The 15,434-nt window shown below is 40.1% G+C and overlaps 1 protein-coding gene across 3 annotated transcripts in view; it reads right to left on the bottom strand.

The window, feature by feature from the left end:
* The window catches only part of nlgn1 (neuroligin 1), a 398,518-nt gene extending 387,533 nt beyond the window's left edge, over window positions 1-10,985 (bottom strand). For all 3 annotated transcript variants that reach the window (XM_074636898.1, XM_074636899.1, XM_074636900.1), the window contains exon 1: window positions 10,238-10,985. The gene's annotated coding sequence lies outside the window, so the exon portion shown is untranslated. The remainder of the gene's footprint in view (window positions 1-10,237) is intronic.
* Window positions 10,986-15,434: the final 4,449 nt, after the last annotated feature.

The raw sequence follows: 15,434 nt of genomic DNA, 5'->3' as shown, positions 1-15,434 counted from the left end.
TGACCTCTAGGATAATCACAGCCTCATGAAACTTTACAGCCACAAACTAAAGACTAATTTCCAGAACAGAAGAACTCGCCATCCAATCGCCAAAAAATGCAATTCTTGCAGAAATCTCCAAATAGTCAAAATCTACCCCTGAACATCCCCTGTCCCCCACCTCTACCCTTCTAAAAAAGAGGGCGGAATGGTAAAGCATGTAGACATGTTCTGGTAGAAACACAAGTATGAACCTGGAAATGAGCGTGATACATCTCCCTTTAAAGAAAGGCTAGTTTGTTTTCAACATTATAAATGTAACACTAAAAAGCTCCACTGAAACCAGCCCTGATGAAATTCTCAGAAACAACACAGAATCAATTCTTTGCTAAGCCAATACTGATTTGATTCTTAGAAGGAGCGTTTATGCATTGTGACACTAAACCTCTGCACTGTACCTCCAACTGATCAAATAATCTACTGCTACCAGCCATGTCTCTGATGTTCACACTGCAAAGGGGATCTACAAATATTACAGCATAGCAGTATATAAGAGGAAGAAATGCCCATCCCAAGCCAAGGTAAAAAAATCATCTCAGGGCATTCTGTTCCATATATCTCCCACCTCATCCTAATTTCTCCCCTTTCCTTTACCAGATAAGGCTAATCACCAATGGTTAGCCTTATCTGGCGGTTTCCAATCTGCATCAGCGAGCACAAAAGTGGCTATACACAGAGCAGGTGACAAGTTTGCAGTTGCCAGGAGCGGGTCCACACAGATACTGTGTTACTCTATGTGTAATAGACAAAAATCCTCCCACCATTAAAAAAACCCGGCGGCCGAGTTGGATTCTCAATAATGGAGATGTTTTCGGCAGCAACCTGTGATAGACAAGGTTACCACGCTGAAATAGTTAGTACAAAATAGTATTCTATCTTCTCTGCCGCTCGCCGTGTTTCTTATCACATCTGTCTATCATCACTGATAACATGCAGGTATCAGTTCACCCTGTGGTCTATTTTATTTGAGCAGGAACAGCAACCTTCCCTTTCCTCCATAACTGAATTCTTTATTTGGATGTGCCCGTAAGTGGAAATCGTGCCTCCCCTGTTACATGTTGCCCTGACGTCTATGTGCATTATTGCTTCCAATGACTTGCATTTTTGTGTTATACATTTGGACACGGCCTGTTTTCTTTCCAAAAATAAAACAAAACTCATTTGCATTTTTAAATTACAAGCAAGTTGTTTTATTTCCATTCTATGCAATTAAAACATTGTGATAATTAAAAGAAACAGTGTGAGCAGAGCAGTTACGTGCACCAGCTACAGCCCAGGTGCTGCCAAAAAAAATGTTGGAGCATAATTTTAGCGTGACTATCAAAGCAGGAGAATGGCTGTGATTTGTTTCTTAAGGGACTGTTTCTGTTTCTGTTGCTATTGTTCTGCAGGTCCCCCCTCTATGCAAAGCATCCAATTGCAAATAGAAGCTTTTTCTAGCTGTAATAACCACAGGATGAGGTTGTGATCTGCATGGAAACATACAGCATAATCTGTATAATCGACTCTGACGACTTACACCTCTCTTGCTCTCTTTAAATGGACAGTTCGTTAGAATTACAACACCCATATTTTTCCACTCAGTGAGACAAGAGTTGGTTTATACTGAAGGTAAAGGTAATTTTCCAACAATATCTGTGACTCTTGGATCTCTCCAAACACATGATTGATTTGTTAAAGTGTCCTGCGACAAATGGTAGACACTGGACGGTAAAAACGACTAAGATGATCACATGGCAAATCACAATATACAGTTCCACAAACGAAACAATCAAAGGTTCAATTTGCATAACAGAAATGTCCTTGAGAAGGATACTCCATCTTAGCTCACCCCTGTTCAGTATGAACATCTATTAAAAAAGCCAAATAAAGAATTAACCTTATGACAACTAAAAAACCCTAACCCTAACCCTAACTAACTTTTTATTCCCCTTAGTGTGCTGTACCACACCACTCGCTCATTACATATATACAGTGACTTTTCAAAATAAACTTCCAACGTAGGTTTACTAAGGCCCTGTTCACACTTGGTATTAACGTGCATCTTCAGTGATCGGATCACAACTGGACAGCCTTAAGTATAGGTGTGAACACACTCAAGGTGCATTGAGGACGCATTGAGATCGGATCTTTCAGACCACATTCAGAGGTGGTCTGGGCCACATATGACCACATTCTTTAAGCAGTGTGTACGCAAATGCGTCCTGGGCCATGTTAAGGACCGCCTACTCATCTGATGTCCAGCTGGGATCCACGGGATCACCGCGCCCCCCAGGTGAATAAACAGGCAGACACGGGAGCTTGTCAGCATGGAAACGGCCTCTGTGCTCCACTGTCTCCTGTCGGTACAACTGTATTTTATTAAAATATAACTTGTTTATATTATTATTATTATCTCTAGACTATCAGACTAGGCACGCGAAGTGCATTATTATCATACTGTCAAAGATGTGTCGGTGTTTTTGTTCCGCTGCTTTGCGCGGAGCTGACACCAGAGTTCTCTGTCCTCCCCGCTCTCTGGAGCGCTGTACCCCGCTGCTGTCTGGCAAAAGCAGCGGTGCCGGCGACATGGAGGTCCCCGGGGACCGCCGGTACAATAACCTGTTATTTTTATGTTAATAAAATGTACCAGAATTAACGAATATGTAGGATATCACTACTGACATTCATGTAATATCACGTCACAACGGCTGCTGTATTAGCCGTGTGTTTACTACGTGTTTATTTGCATATGGGGCGGGGAAGTGAGACTGGTTCATAAGGGGCCACTGGAGACGCATGTGGAGACGCATTCTAATGCCAGGTTTGAACAGACGTACTTAAAGCTGTCCACTTGTGATCGGATCACTGAGGACGCATGTTAATACCAGGTGTGAACAGGGCCTTAGTTTCTAGGTTTACTTGGTTAGGTTTAGGAAAAGACCGTGGTTTTGGTCTAAAATAAGTATGCTTGTTACGTAACTGGAATTAAATAGGCTACATAAGCAATGTAACAAAACTACGATAAAATAAGTCAACGTTGACTTGGTTTCTCCTGGGTGAAAGTCCTGTGTTTGTTTGACACAACCATCCACCCCGACCTCCTCCCCTATGCAGACTTTCTCTCTCTTTATACTTCGTCGGTTGCTCCGACTGTCTAATAATGAAGCAGATGGGTTTACATTGGAGTTAGTTGAAAGCCCCGTGCGTCTCACACAGACACCAAAAGGTGCATCGATATCAGATGCAGAGGGGCCACTGAGTTGGGAGTGAGAACAGGTTGAATGTACATGAATGAAACACATAATGAATTACATCATCAACACCACCAAGAAAACAAAAAAAACTTTGAATACTAATCTTGAGGTGTATACCTCATGAATAAAGATGTAAAATGTATAAAGACACACATTTATTGAATAATTCAAAGTGATGATGAACCTGGCAGATCAGAATCCCCATTAACCACACCTGTCATAAAGAGTGACAGCTAGAAGCAGAGCAAAGGAAATGATGTGGCTGGCCCCACAGTACGATGGTGGTGGATATATACATATCCATCATATAATATTTCATAATCATATCATCGGTCCATTTTTTATCATCACCAGGATTCCAATGACAATATTCACACCAGCCTGAACAAACCGGACCCAATGGGCAACACACCAGAACTTTGGGTAAACTGAGAACTGAACTTCATTATTTAAAAATGTTCAGGGCTTTTGAACTACTATGGAGTCAGATCAGTCTCAATATTAATTAATGCACACAGAAGGATTCACAAATGTATTTTGTGATTTATATATATATGACTCTCTCCACAAAAATGTTTAATGCACACAAAAACAGTTATTGTTGTATAGAAATGTAAAAAAAATCCACAAAGAAGGTTCACAAATATATTTCTGATGCACACACAAATATTTCTTCTTTTAAATAAATGTAAAATAAATTCACAAATATATGTATTTAAAGGTATTTGCAATTTTCATTAAAAGCATATTTAGATGTTGTTACATTTATATACAAACTGTTGAACCTGCATTTACAAACTGCTTGTCATGTATGAACTTCACCGCATTTGTGTGTTGGTTTTGTGAGACTCCCTTGACGTGCACCGATCCACAAATGCATTTTTTTTCAACAGGGAATTATCTGTTGCCAATCAGATGTCTCCCTCCTTATCAGCCAATCACATGAGCGTCTAACCACGGGGGATATGATTTATGTCATGCACGGGGTGAATGACAACACGGAAAGTAGTCCGATTACTAGCTTTGGTGAACCCGACGTGTTGCTATTTGACAGCTGGCTAATGCTAATGTTGGCTAACAAGACACTATTATTTAGAAAATAAAGAAAAGATAAAGGCAGAAACCGGAGTAGCAGTAAAAATGACAAATAATACTAAACAAATAAATCATCCTGACATTTTTTTCCAAGCTTGAGAAACAAAAATAGCCAATTTATAAGCATTAACATTAAATAGCCATTCCATTTTGTCATCATCGGAGCACCTAAACATTTTGGGATTTTAAACATCTAAAATAAGAAGTTCATAACTCGCCATAGTATTGACAATACATAAGAAAATGTGATTCATTTTCAACTTTTCCTAACTCGCATTCTTTGCACAATCTGTTGCCATCCTGGATGTTTTTAAATCTATCTATATAGTATGTGTTTGTCGGCAGAATGACGTCTGGTTTACTGTGTAACATTTTCTTTTGGTTTCAGATAAAGTTGAGGCTAGGTGGTCTTTCCTTCAACATCATGGATGAAACCTTCAATCCAGTAGCTGTATCTTTTTGTTTGGATTATTTTGTGGATCTTTACAGATGTATCTGCCCACGTTTGATTGTTTCAACACTTAGCTGGGTGCACAAGTCAAATGTTTGGACCACTTCACCAAAGCTAGCTATGCATTTGTGGATCGGTGCACATCAGGGGAGTCTCACAAAACCCCACACACAAATGCGGTGAAGTTCACACGTGACAAGCAGTTTGTAAATACAGGTTCAACAGATTGTATATAAATGTGATAAAATCCCCAAATTTAGATGAAAATTGAAAATACCTTTAAATACATATATTTGTGGATTTCTATTACATTTATTTAAAACAAGAAATATTTGTGTGTGCATCAGGAATATATTTATGAACTTTATTTTGTTATATGTGTTATATTTTTTTTACATTTATATAAAACGATAATTGTTTTTGTGTGCATTGAAAAATATTTTTGTGGAGTGAGTCATTTATATATAAATCACAAAACACATTTGTGAATCCTTCTGTGTGCATCTATTAATATCCAGACTGATCTGACTCCATAAATTACATTGCCTCCAACTTCCATTCAAATGGATGCTTGGCAGACATTTCTGTTTTCAGTTTGGAACAGCATCGTAATTGTGATAATCAAACTCTATTTCGGAGTCAATATTTACTGTACTTTACCTAATAAAACAATAAGTCTTTAGTCATCTAAAAAGTCAATGTCTTCCCTATATCGGTTTGTTTCGGTTAATGTAGAGACAAGGGTCATTTCATAACCACATTAAAGTATCATCCTTCACATTGAGGTTAGATTTTAGATATCTCCGATTAGTAAAAGTTAAATTATAGTACAGTTTAATTTGAATATATGCAAACAGAACTGCTTTTTGATTCTCATCCACTCACATGAGTGGAAACAAAGTGGAAAACTGAACCACTTTCTCCTCAAATAAGGTATAGATTAGCTGGGTGGGACCACTTGTGCCCTCTCTGTATCCCTGTCAATACCTAATTTATTTTCTGCTGTCTCAGTAAAGACAGATGCATATTTAAAATATTGTAATTGTTTCCTTGTTGCCATGATCCCAGTGTAATTAGATCTTAACACAATATGGTATATTCAGCAGTGTTTCTACACCATTTATTCAATACCACACAACCTCCACTTTACCCTGAAAAACACACTGCCGGGGATCAATCAGCAACCTTCTACTGTAGTTATTAGACTGAGCCTTGACAAGCAACAATGCAATGCAATAATACACAATATGTCCTTTCTAACAAGTCATCATACCTGAACAAAAAACGTAGGTGTTTTGTCAATGTCGTCAAAAATTAAACTAAAACTAACTTTGGTTAACAAAAAAAAATCTTCATCTTTCAACCAAATGTATTACTTATTTATCATACTTTAAAGTGGCAGTAGGCATTATATTTTTGGCATTATTGGGCAAAAATTCCATAATAACCTTTCAGCATATTGTAATTCAAGTGTTCTGAGAGAAGACTTCTGCACCTCCTCATGGCTCTGTTTTCGACCTTTAAAAAATATGGACCGGAACTTAGTGTTCCTTCACCAGATTTCACAATGGCGCAGCGTCTCAAATTTCCTTATTTTACAGCTAAACCGTGCACTACGAGATGGTTCTGAAAACATCTGAGGAGAGAAATAGGCATTAACGTAACAGAATATTGATTCATATTTAATCTGCCTAGTTTGACCGTTTGGTCGGAGTTCGCGAGTGATTGACAGCCGGCTCTCATAGACGGCAGCTGGACAGCGGACCTCAGATCAGCTCTTACTGCTTGTTTTCCTCCGGTCTGTGAAATCTTGCAGATGCCGTTAGGAGCACCGGAGGACACAGAGGCACATGATTTTTTTCAGGTTACCCTTTTCATGTACTACTGTCACGATATAGCGACCGTTTTATAAAAATAACTTTTTTTAATCATATTTGCTCCAATCTTGCCTACTTCAGCTTTAAGTGTTCATCTATAAACGTGGCCTACTGCAGTTTTTAAAGCGATAATGAGCAATATTACTGTTTTACTTGGCTTTGTCGACACAGTTAATACAGTGCAGATGCTCTGGTGTAACTGTGCTCAGTAACTAACCCATTTAAGTGGCTGCTCTTTCCAAGTCCACATTTCAAGATTGAATACATCATAATGTGTCATTAAGACCTGCCCTCCCAAATGGGAGGGTATAAGCAGTGAGTACAGCCTTTAGGGCCCCAAAATCTGTTGCATGCAGGGCCACTTTCTCAATATGCAGATGTAAATTTAATGGTAAATGGACTTGTCTTCCAACAACTCAGCGCTCTACACTACATGTCAACATTCACCCATTAACACACACACATTCATACACTGATGGCAGAGGCTGCCGTGCAAGGAGCCAACTTTGCCCATCAGGATCTGATCTAAATACTCATTCACACACCGATGGTTCAGCCTTCAGGAGCGAGTTTGGTGTTCAGTATCTTGCTCAAGGACACTTCGACGTCATGTGACCGGGGGAACCGGGGATCAAATCGCCGGCCTTCTGATAGGTGGGCGACCCGCTCGACCTCTGAGCCACAGCCGCCTGCGAAGTCTGTAAATATCACCTAACCCTGTTGATGCGAGCGAGCCGTCGTTGTCGCTAACTGCGGGGCTGACAAGGCAAGAACACACGGGAACTCGGCCAGCAGGGAGTTGTGGCATTTATTAACCGACAGATTAAACTGCAATGCTACCTTCACAGCTATAGCGTTACTGCTAACTTCATGCTCACCCTCCATCAAACACGTGTCTCTCTCTCTCTAACGTTACAGGCCGCCTGGTTGGCTGAAGCCCGTCTTGTTGCGTAACCCCAAAAGACGCATGAACGTTCTAGTAAACAAACACTATGTGCTCTCTTGATTGCACACACCTACACTTGCTAACGTAAGCACACAGCCTACGCACTGAGTTATTCCTTAAAGGAGTCCGCTACCTGTATAACACATTTTAGTTTACATCTTTAAAACACATTATTCTCCGATGACTAAGCCTGCATGGCGGGGAGTCAACTTAGGCCCGGCTGTCTGCCAGGCTTGCAACACACTGGCGGAAACCCGGATGTTAACACACATTATGCTTTAGAAATGGAGTTACACACGTGCACGGATTTACCATTAAGCTGATTTGCAAAGTAGTCCCTCTAATAAAATTAAACATTACAAGTAAAACTGAAAACTGTGGTGGAACAAACCCCTATACTTTACCACATTGTCAGCCATTCAAGGGCAAACCTCTTCATGGTAAACCGACATCTCTTACTTAACTTACTTAACAAATTGATGAACAACTGCATGCACTGTTAGTTTAGAGCTTCAGGTGTAGACTCATAATGAATCTTCTGCAGACATTTGGGAGGAGGAGACGCAGGTTTTCAACCCTCTGAAGACTACACACCTCCGTAGGCCATGTCCTTGGAAGTATAGGCAACCTCTGAATTGGGACACTTGTAGGACATACTGTCATAAATAAAGCACTAACGTGTGACTGTGGCTTCTTAAATTCCCTCTACCTTCCTAGCACAACATGTCACTTGCTTTGTTGAACTGGGAGAGGACAGATTACTAATTCCATGGTATTAACCACTGATGGAGTATATATAGTTACTGTTTTACCGCACTAAAACAGTTGAAACCATACTTCCAATGTCAAGGGTCAGCCTCACATACAGGGTTTTGCTTTCTTCAAAGCAAAACAGGTCATCAAAGAGTGAAGTGGCCACTTTTCCTCCTGAAACATGGGCCACAGCATGAGTCAACAAGGAAACGTATAATGTACAAACTAGCTCCCTCCTATGTACAGAAACGGTAGACGAGAGGAGGGGAGAGAGGAGGATGTGGGTAAAACCAGGGGAGAGCAGAATATGTGATTGGAGAAAAGACGACAAAGAAGACAACGATGAGCGGTGGGTAGATGTTTTCCTTGAGGGCTGAGCTATGTAGATCAGAGCCCCTGGGACAGAGTCCCCCCACCACCACCACCACCACCACCATGTGATGAGACCACAATAAACACAGTGAGAAAGAGGGGGAACTTCATTAAAGGTCAGATCACATGTAGAAGCCCTAGCATCACCCACCGTGACAAGATTTTTTGGTAAAAAAATCTGAGATCACATTAATATTTGGAGCTGCCTGACCGCAGCCTCTATGTAACAAAAAAATATGCATGACCACTCAGGCTTGATCAGGATCATCTGCAAGGCGATTTTTTTTTTTTTGGTAATGCCCACATAGCTGGAGCCATGACTAATATCTCTAGCAACTGAGCTCCTTCTTCTCACCCTATCAACGCCTGGTCCTCTGCTGTATCTATGGGTGAGAGGTGATGGGGGTAAAGGGCCACATCACAGCATCCAAACACTCTTATACTTCAGCTTTTTTTTTTTTTGGGTAGGGGGGTGAGGCAAGTCATTGGAGCGCGCGCGCACACACACACACGCACACACGCAGACACACACACTCACACACACACAAATACCGCATTCATCCAGTTTTATATGGGGATGGTGCCCCAGCAGCGGCCGACGGGCGCAACTTTCCTCCTCCTCCTCCTCCTCCTCCTCCTGGATCGGAGAGGATAGAGAGACTCCATTCACCATGCGCGCACACACACACACACAAACACACACACACACTGTTCTTCTCAATCCCCCTCCATCCTGACCCCCAGCAATCAGCCTGAGAGGAGGGTTTGCGTTAATTTGATTAACCAGAGGGGAATAAACGCCAGTATTTTTTATTATTATTATTTTTTTAAATCTGATTCCAGCATCAAACATCCTTCTCATTCAGATTTTCGATTAAGAATGAATAAAAAAAAGCTTTTTTTTAATCTCATTAATAGAAGATCATGCTGAGCAGAGTGACAGTTTAAGAGAGAAGCTTTTGAACACACGCACGCACACGGACGCGACGGATAGTTGAGTCATTTCTTCAGCAGGGTACACTGAAGAACAAATTCACCATCGCAGCCATTTCAGCAAGTCTTTTTTTTTTTTCGAACCCGTCTGGTTTTTGCGCATCTTGACGGGGTGAGAGAATAATGCGCAGCTCTGTGCGTCCATGCACTTTAGAGCAGAGGGAGAGAGAAGCCCCAAAACTGGACAGTGGAGGAGAAGCAGAGGAGCTGCTGCTTTTTCTTGCTGTGCACGGTGGGGACGTTTCCAACAGCCTCTCTCTCTCTCTCTCCGGTGCACAGTTTCCTCTCACCTCTAAGCAGAAATAACGTCATGTGGAGAAAAAGGCATTATCTCAACATCCACTTGAACTTGTCCTCTCCTCCATCACCACCACCTTCCGAGTGTATCATGAACTAAAGAAAATGAGCCCATGGCAGCGCAGTGGCTTGTTATTACCCGGTGATGGAGCTTTGCAGAATGAAATGTGTTATTTACCGTTTAAGGCAAGGATCCCATCATCCGCTGCTTGTTTCCAAACCTCAGACAATATTCCTCTGTGCGTTACGTCCCGTTAGGATAAAGGTGCATTCCTTTCCAAAAGCCACATAGCCAACCTCAAAAAAAAAAAAAAATACCGACGCTCAAGCTGTTAGAAATAAGGCTGGCGCACTTTTCACTCCTCCAGAGGGTAGAAACTCAGGTTCAAAATGCGGTCCAACATTTACACACGCAAGGAAACAAATGAAGGAAACCCCATTAGTCCAAAAAAAACAAGTCCGCAGTTAATCCAAATGTTTCTTTTTTTTATTATTCACAACTATAATTAGATTGATATTCTCCTAGACAGGAAAAAAGACCATTGCGCTCCGGGTCTTTGGACACGCACCGGTCTACATGTTAATGACGGTGATGTTGGAGAAAAAGAAACAAGAGTGGGATTTTTTCCCCCCATCGTCCGCTCCTCACGATTCCGGCTGCACTTGGCTGATAAAACAGCGTCCTCTCTCTCTGCTCTCTCCTCCTCCTCCTCCTCCTCCTGCTCTCCTCTCCTCAGCCTTCAGTCTCTCTTCGGCAGCTTCCATGGAGCAGAGACGCGCCTAGCGGCCTTGGAGGGAACTCCATAGCCACATGAGTTCATCCTCACCACCCCGCCTCCACTCACTATACACTCTGCTCTTAAAGATACATGGGGGAAGTGGGACTTTTTTTTATCCACGTGTGTGCCTTCCTGGTGGAGAAGTGATGGACTATGTGCATGGTCATGTAAAAAAATAAATAAAGATCAGAGTGGTGTTATAAATGGTGTATTAAAAACATAATAGACAGAATGATGGAGCGTATGGAATAAATGAAAAATAAAATATTATGGATGGTAATAATTGTTTTAGGGGGGAAGATTCCAAATCTGCCTCAAAAGGGTTTTACAGTGTGTACAGAATATGACCCCCTCTGTGTTTAGACCAGGGGTCAGCAACCCAAAAATGTAAATAAAAATCTGTCTAGAACCGCAAAACATCTGAGCATTGTGATGAAGGTAACAGTTTATAGTCTAAGTATATAGTATATAAGTCTAATGCAGTGAGGGCCCAAGAGCAAGGGCCACATTGAGGGATAAAATTCAGAGATTTCCAGAATAAAGTCATAACTTTACTAGAAAAAAGTCGTAATATAACGAGAATAAAGTCATAATATTATGAGATAAAAAAGTGGTAATGTTACGAGAATGAAGTCATAACTTTACGAGAAAAAAAGAAAATAACACGTAAAATGACTACTTTATAATACTATGACTTCATTCTCATAATGCTATGACTTTTTTTTTGTACACCTATGACTTTTTTCTTGTAATATTATGACTTTATTCACGAAATCTCAGATTTATTTTTTTTCCTCAATGTGGCCCTAATACTCCATCATACCGTCGTACCTTAGACCTACTGTACAAAAATGATAAATAAAAAGAAAAATGTACACAAAAGAACAGTTATTAATTTCCACTAATTTTTAAAAAAATCCACAGGGAGCCAATGGACAGGGGCTAAAAAGCCGCATGTGGCTCTGGAGCCGCAGGTTTAGACCCTTGAAAATGAATTACATTTTTAAAAAGAGAGGAAGCAACAAGAGGAGGATCCTGTCTTCCACGAGAGACGTAGAATAATTTGAGTAGCATAGATGTACAGTAGACAGAAGTAACAATAAACTGCAGACCTATTTTAGAAAATATAGTATAGGGCTACAACTCCTGATCATTTTCATTATCAATTAACCAGACAAACTTCAATCAATTAATCATTTGGTCAAAAAAAAAGTTAGAGAAAACAGTGTCGTCACAATTCCCTAAAGCCGTAGGGGTGTCTTCATATTGCTTGTTTTGTTCAAACATTAGTCCCAAACACAAAAAAAGTACACTTTATTAACACATCAAACCAAAAAAAGAAAAAAAAACAGCAAACCTGAGAGAGTAGAACAGGGTAATGTTTGGCATTTTAGCTTGAACAAAATGCTTTTTGATGATTTAAATAAAATATAAATGATCAAATTACCAGTTTGAAAAGTTTCAAAGATTCCTTTCCCTGTATATCTGTTCATCATTCTTTTACTCTATAGTATTCTATATTCTTTTTCACTATAAGATATCTAAACTTGTAGGAATGCAATCAGTATGAACAAACGTAAACTCCTGCACTCCTGCACTATATATACAGTGTATATAAAATGTATATAGTTACCAATCAGTTGACTAACTGATTGTTAACAGATGACCAACTGTTTTAACTACAAATAAATGTTTTAACTTTGTTTATATCCAAGACTCTAGACATTCAAAAATAAATAAAACACACAGGAAAAAGTAAGGGAGGTCTTCCCAACTAATTTTGCTTAAAGGTCCCATATATATATATATTTTTATATATATAAGAAAGTAAGTAATTTTTTTATTATAAAGCAGGCTTAAGTCCTACATAAATACTGTGAAAGTATCGAAACGCTCAAACCACAGGAAAATACACAAAGCACATATTCAGAAACTCTGCATTTGAAACAAGCTGTCAGGATTTCTGTCCATTTGTGATGTCACAAATATACAATATTTAGACCCTTTACACAGATTTGAACGAAACATTCTAAATGTGTCCCAGTTTATTCCTGGTTGCAGTGTATGTGAATGTCATCAGCTGACAGGAAGTACACATGGACCCAAGCTGTTGCCTATTAACGTAATTCTGTTGCAATTATGTCACAATTACGTCGAAATGTCAGAGGGTAAATACAGGCATGTTCAGGCCAACAGTATGAGGAAAATAAGGTAGTTTTTTTTAACATTACAGCATGTAAACCTAGTTCTAGTAGAAACACAAAATACAGGTATGAACCTGAAAATGAGCATGATATGGGGCCTTTAAGAAATATCTACTTGCAACCAAGCCCAGGATGTCTTTAACAAGTGAAAAAATCACTGCTCAGTGTCTATGACGTGAAAATGGCAAAATCATTTAACTCTGAATGATAAACATAATTTAATATGGTCATCTCACAACCCCTCCACTTCATCTTGAGACCCCCTGTGGGGCTCCAGACCCCCCTGGTTGAGAACCACTACATTTTAAGGGATAGTACAATGAAAACAGGAAATTCCTTCACCATCTGCAAATCTCACCTATGATGTGTCCATTGTTTAATCTCCTATTATTTTCAGTGTATATACCTCAAATGGTCTCTATAATATTTAAAAAAAAAGTGTCATTTCATTGATATGCAGACCATACACAGCTGTATCTACCCGTGAAGCGGAACGACCCCTGTGGCCTGCATGGCGTCTCTCAACCTCTGTCTTGCTGATAAGAAGTTCTGGATGTCACAGAACTTTCTACAACTACATGAAGGCAACTCTGAGGATGTTTGGTCCACCCGCAGCAACTATTAAACTTTTGGAAGACCTTTGATGCTTGACCCTGAATGTTAAACTCTCAATGCACTGAATCAGCCCAACAATATATCTTAGTTAGTCACTCATAATGCAGCATTCAGGGCTGGAAAAGGTTACAAGAAAAGAGAAAAATCAAGAATTTAACTGGGCCAGAGTACGACACCACATGTATCAGAACTGACACACATCTGTCTATATACACCTTCACGAGGGCAACAGTGGAGTTAGCACAGACAAGGGCCATACAGTGTGGGGTAATGTCCACTTCAAGTTGGGGAGAAATGAAACAGTTTGTTGTGATATTTCAATGTGTTCTCATCCCAACTCGTATATACTGACGCTTTATCAGATCCCTCAGTGTCACTCTTTTAGGTAGCAGTAAACACACGCTTACCGAACCCTCGGCGTCGCTTTTGGGTCACAGTAAACATGTGCTTAATGCTGTCAAGTAAACAAAAAAACGTGCTGCTTAGGTTCAGGCAATAAAACCACAGAAGTTATGTATAGAAAAAAAACAACATGGTTGGGCTTAAAATTGCTACGTTAGTACAGTGAAAATGACACTGAACGTTATGAACACGGGACACGAACCAACAGCTGATTGTGACGTGACGCACGGGACATGAACAGCGGTCTCCTGCATGAACGCCTTGTTTTTGTCGGACCCATCCACCCATCAGCTCACTTGCTGAACTAGCAGGGCTTTGCAAATACATAAAAATCATGTTCTAGTCCTTACCAGCTTTGACTTGCTCTCCCATGTCCTCTTGAAAATGAAATTGAGAATGAAATTGTTATCTTATTCATTCTGATGCAGCCTCTCATCATGGCACTGGTACATCAGGGTGGTCGATATGTCAACATTTTCCCGTCACTCATTATTAGCCCTTCAACTGGTGACAGACATAATCATCATTATGCTACTCTACTGATGATCGCTGTTGCACAACTGCCATAGACCAATAGACCCTCAGATCATGTGTCATAATGGTGTGAGTCACATTTCGTTTCAATGAGCACACTGCTGGAGCAGCCCGGTCGCATGAATAGGAGTGAGAATGAATGAATAATGTGCAAGGCTAAAGTGTGTTGTAAAAATGCCATTTTTGCTTTAAGCATGTCATTTTCACGCCATGTAGTCTGTACTGACTGCAATGTAATGAGGTAGAATAATAATAATGGTGGGCGGGAGGGGAGGATGGGTCCATCAAACAGGACTTTCAACCAGGAGACTGGTGTTTTCTTTTGTAAGTAAGTGATGTTTGTCACGTGTTTTCTGTTGTGATGTTTGTCACGTGTTTTGTAGTGATGTTTGTCATGTGTTTTCTGTAGTGATGTTTGTCACGTGTTTTGTAGTGATGTTTGTTACGTGTTTTCCGGAGTGATCGTTGTCATGTGTTTTCCATAGTAATGTTTGTCACGTGTTCCCGTAATGATGTTTGTCAAATGTGTTCCATAGTAATGTTTGTCACGTGTTTTTTGTAGTGATGTTTGTCACGAGTTTTCCATAGTAATGTTTGTCACGTATTTTCTGTATTGATGTTTGTCAGGTGTTTCCGTAGTGATGTTTTTCACGTGTTTTGCGTAGTGATGTTTGTCATGTGTTTTCCATAGTGATGTTTGTCACGTGTGTTTGTCACGTGTTTTCCGTAGTGATGTTTGTCACGTGTTTTCCGTAGTGATCGTTTACATGTATTTTCTGTAGTGATGTTTTGTCATGTGTTTTCCGTAGTGATCGTTGTCATGTATTTTCTTTAGTGATGT

The sequence above is a fragment of the Sebastes fasciatus genome, chromosome 5 (assembly GCF_043250625.1).
Source record: "Sebastes fasciatus isolate fSebFas1 chromosome 5, fSebFas1.pri, whole genome shotgun sequence".
In the NCBI taxonomy this organism is placed as follows: Eukaryota; Metazoa; Chordata; class Actinopteri; order Perciformes; family Sebastidae; genus Sebastes; species Sebastes fasciatus.
Note: the sequence above shows the minus strand (reverse complement) of the source record. Positions and strands in the feature narration are given on the sequence as shown.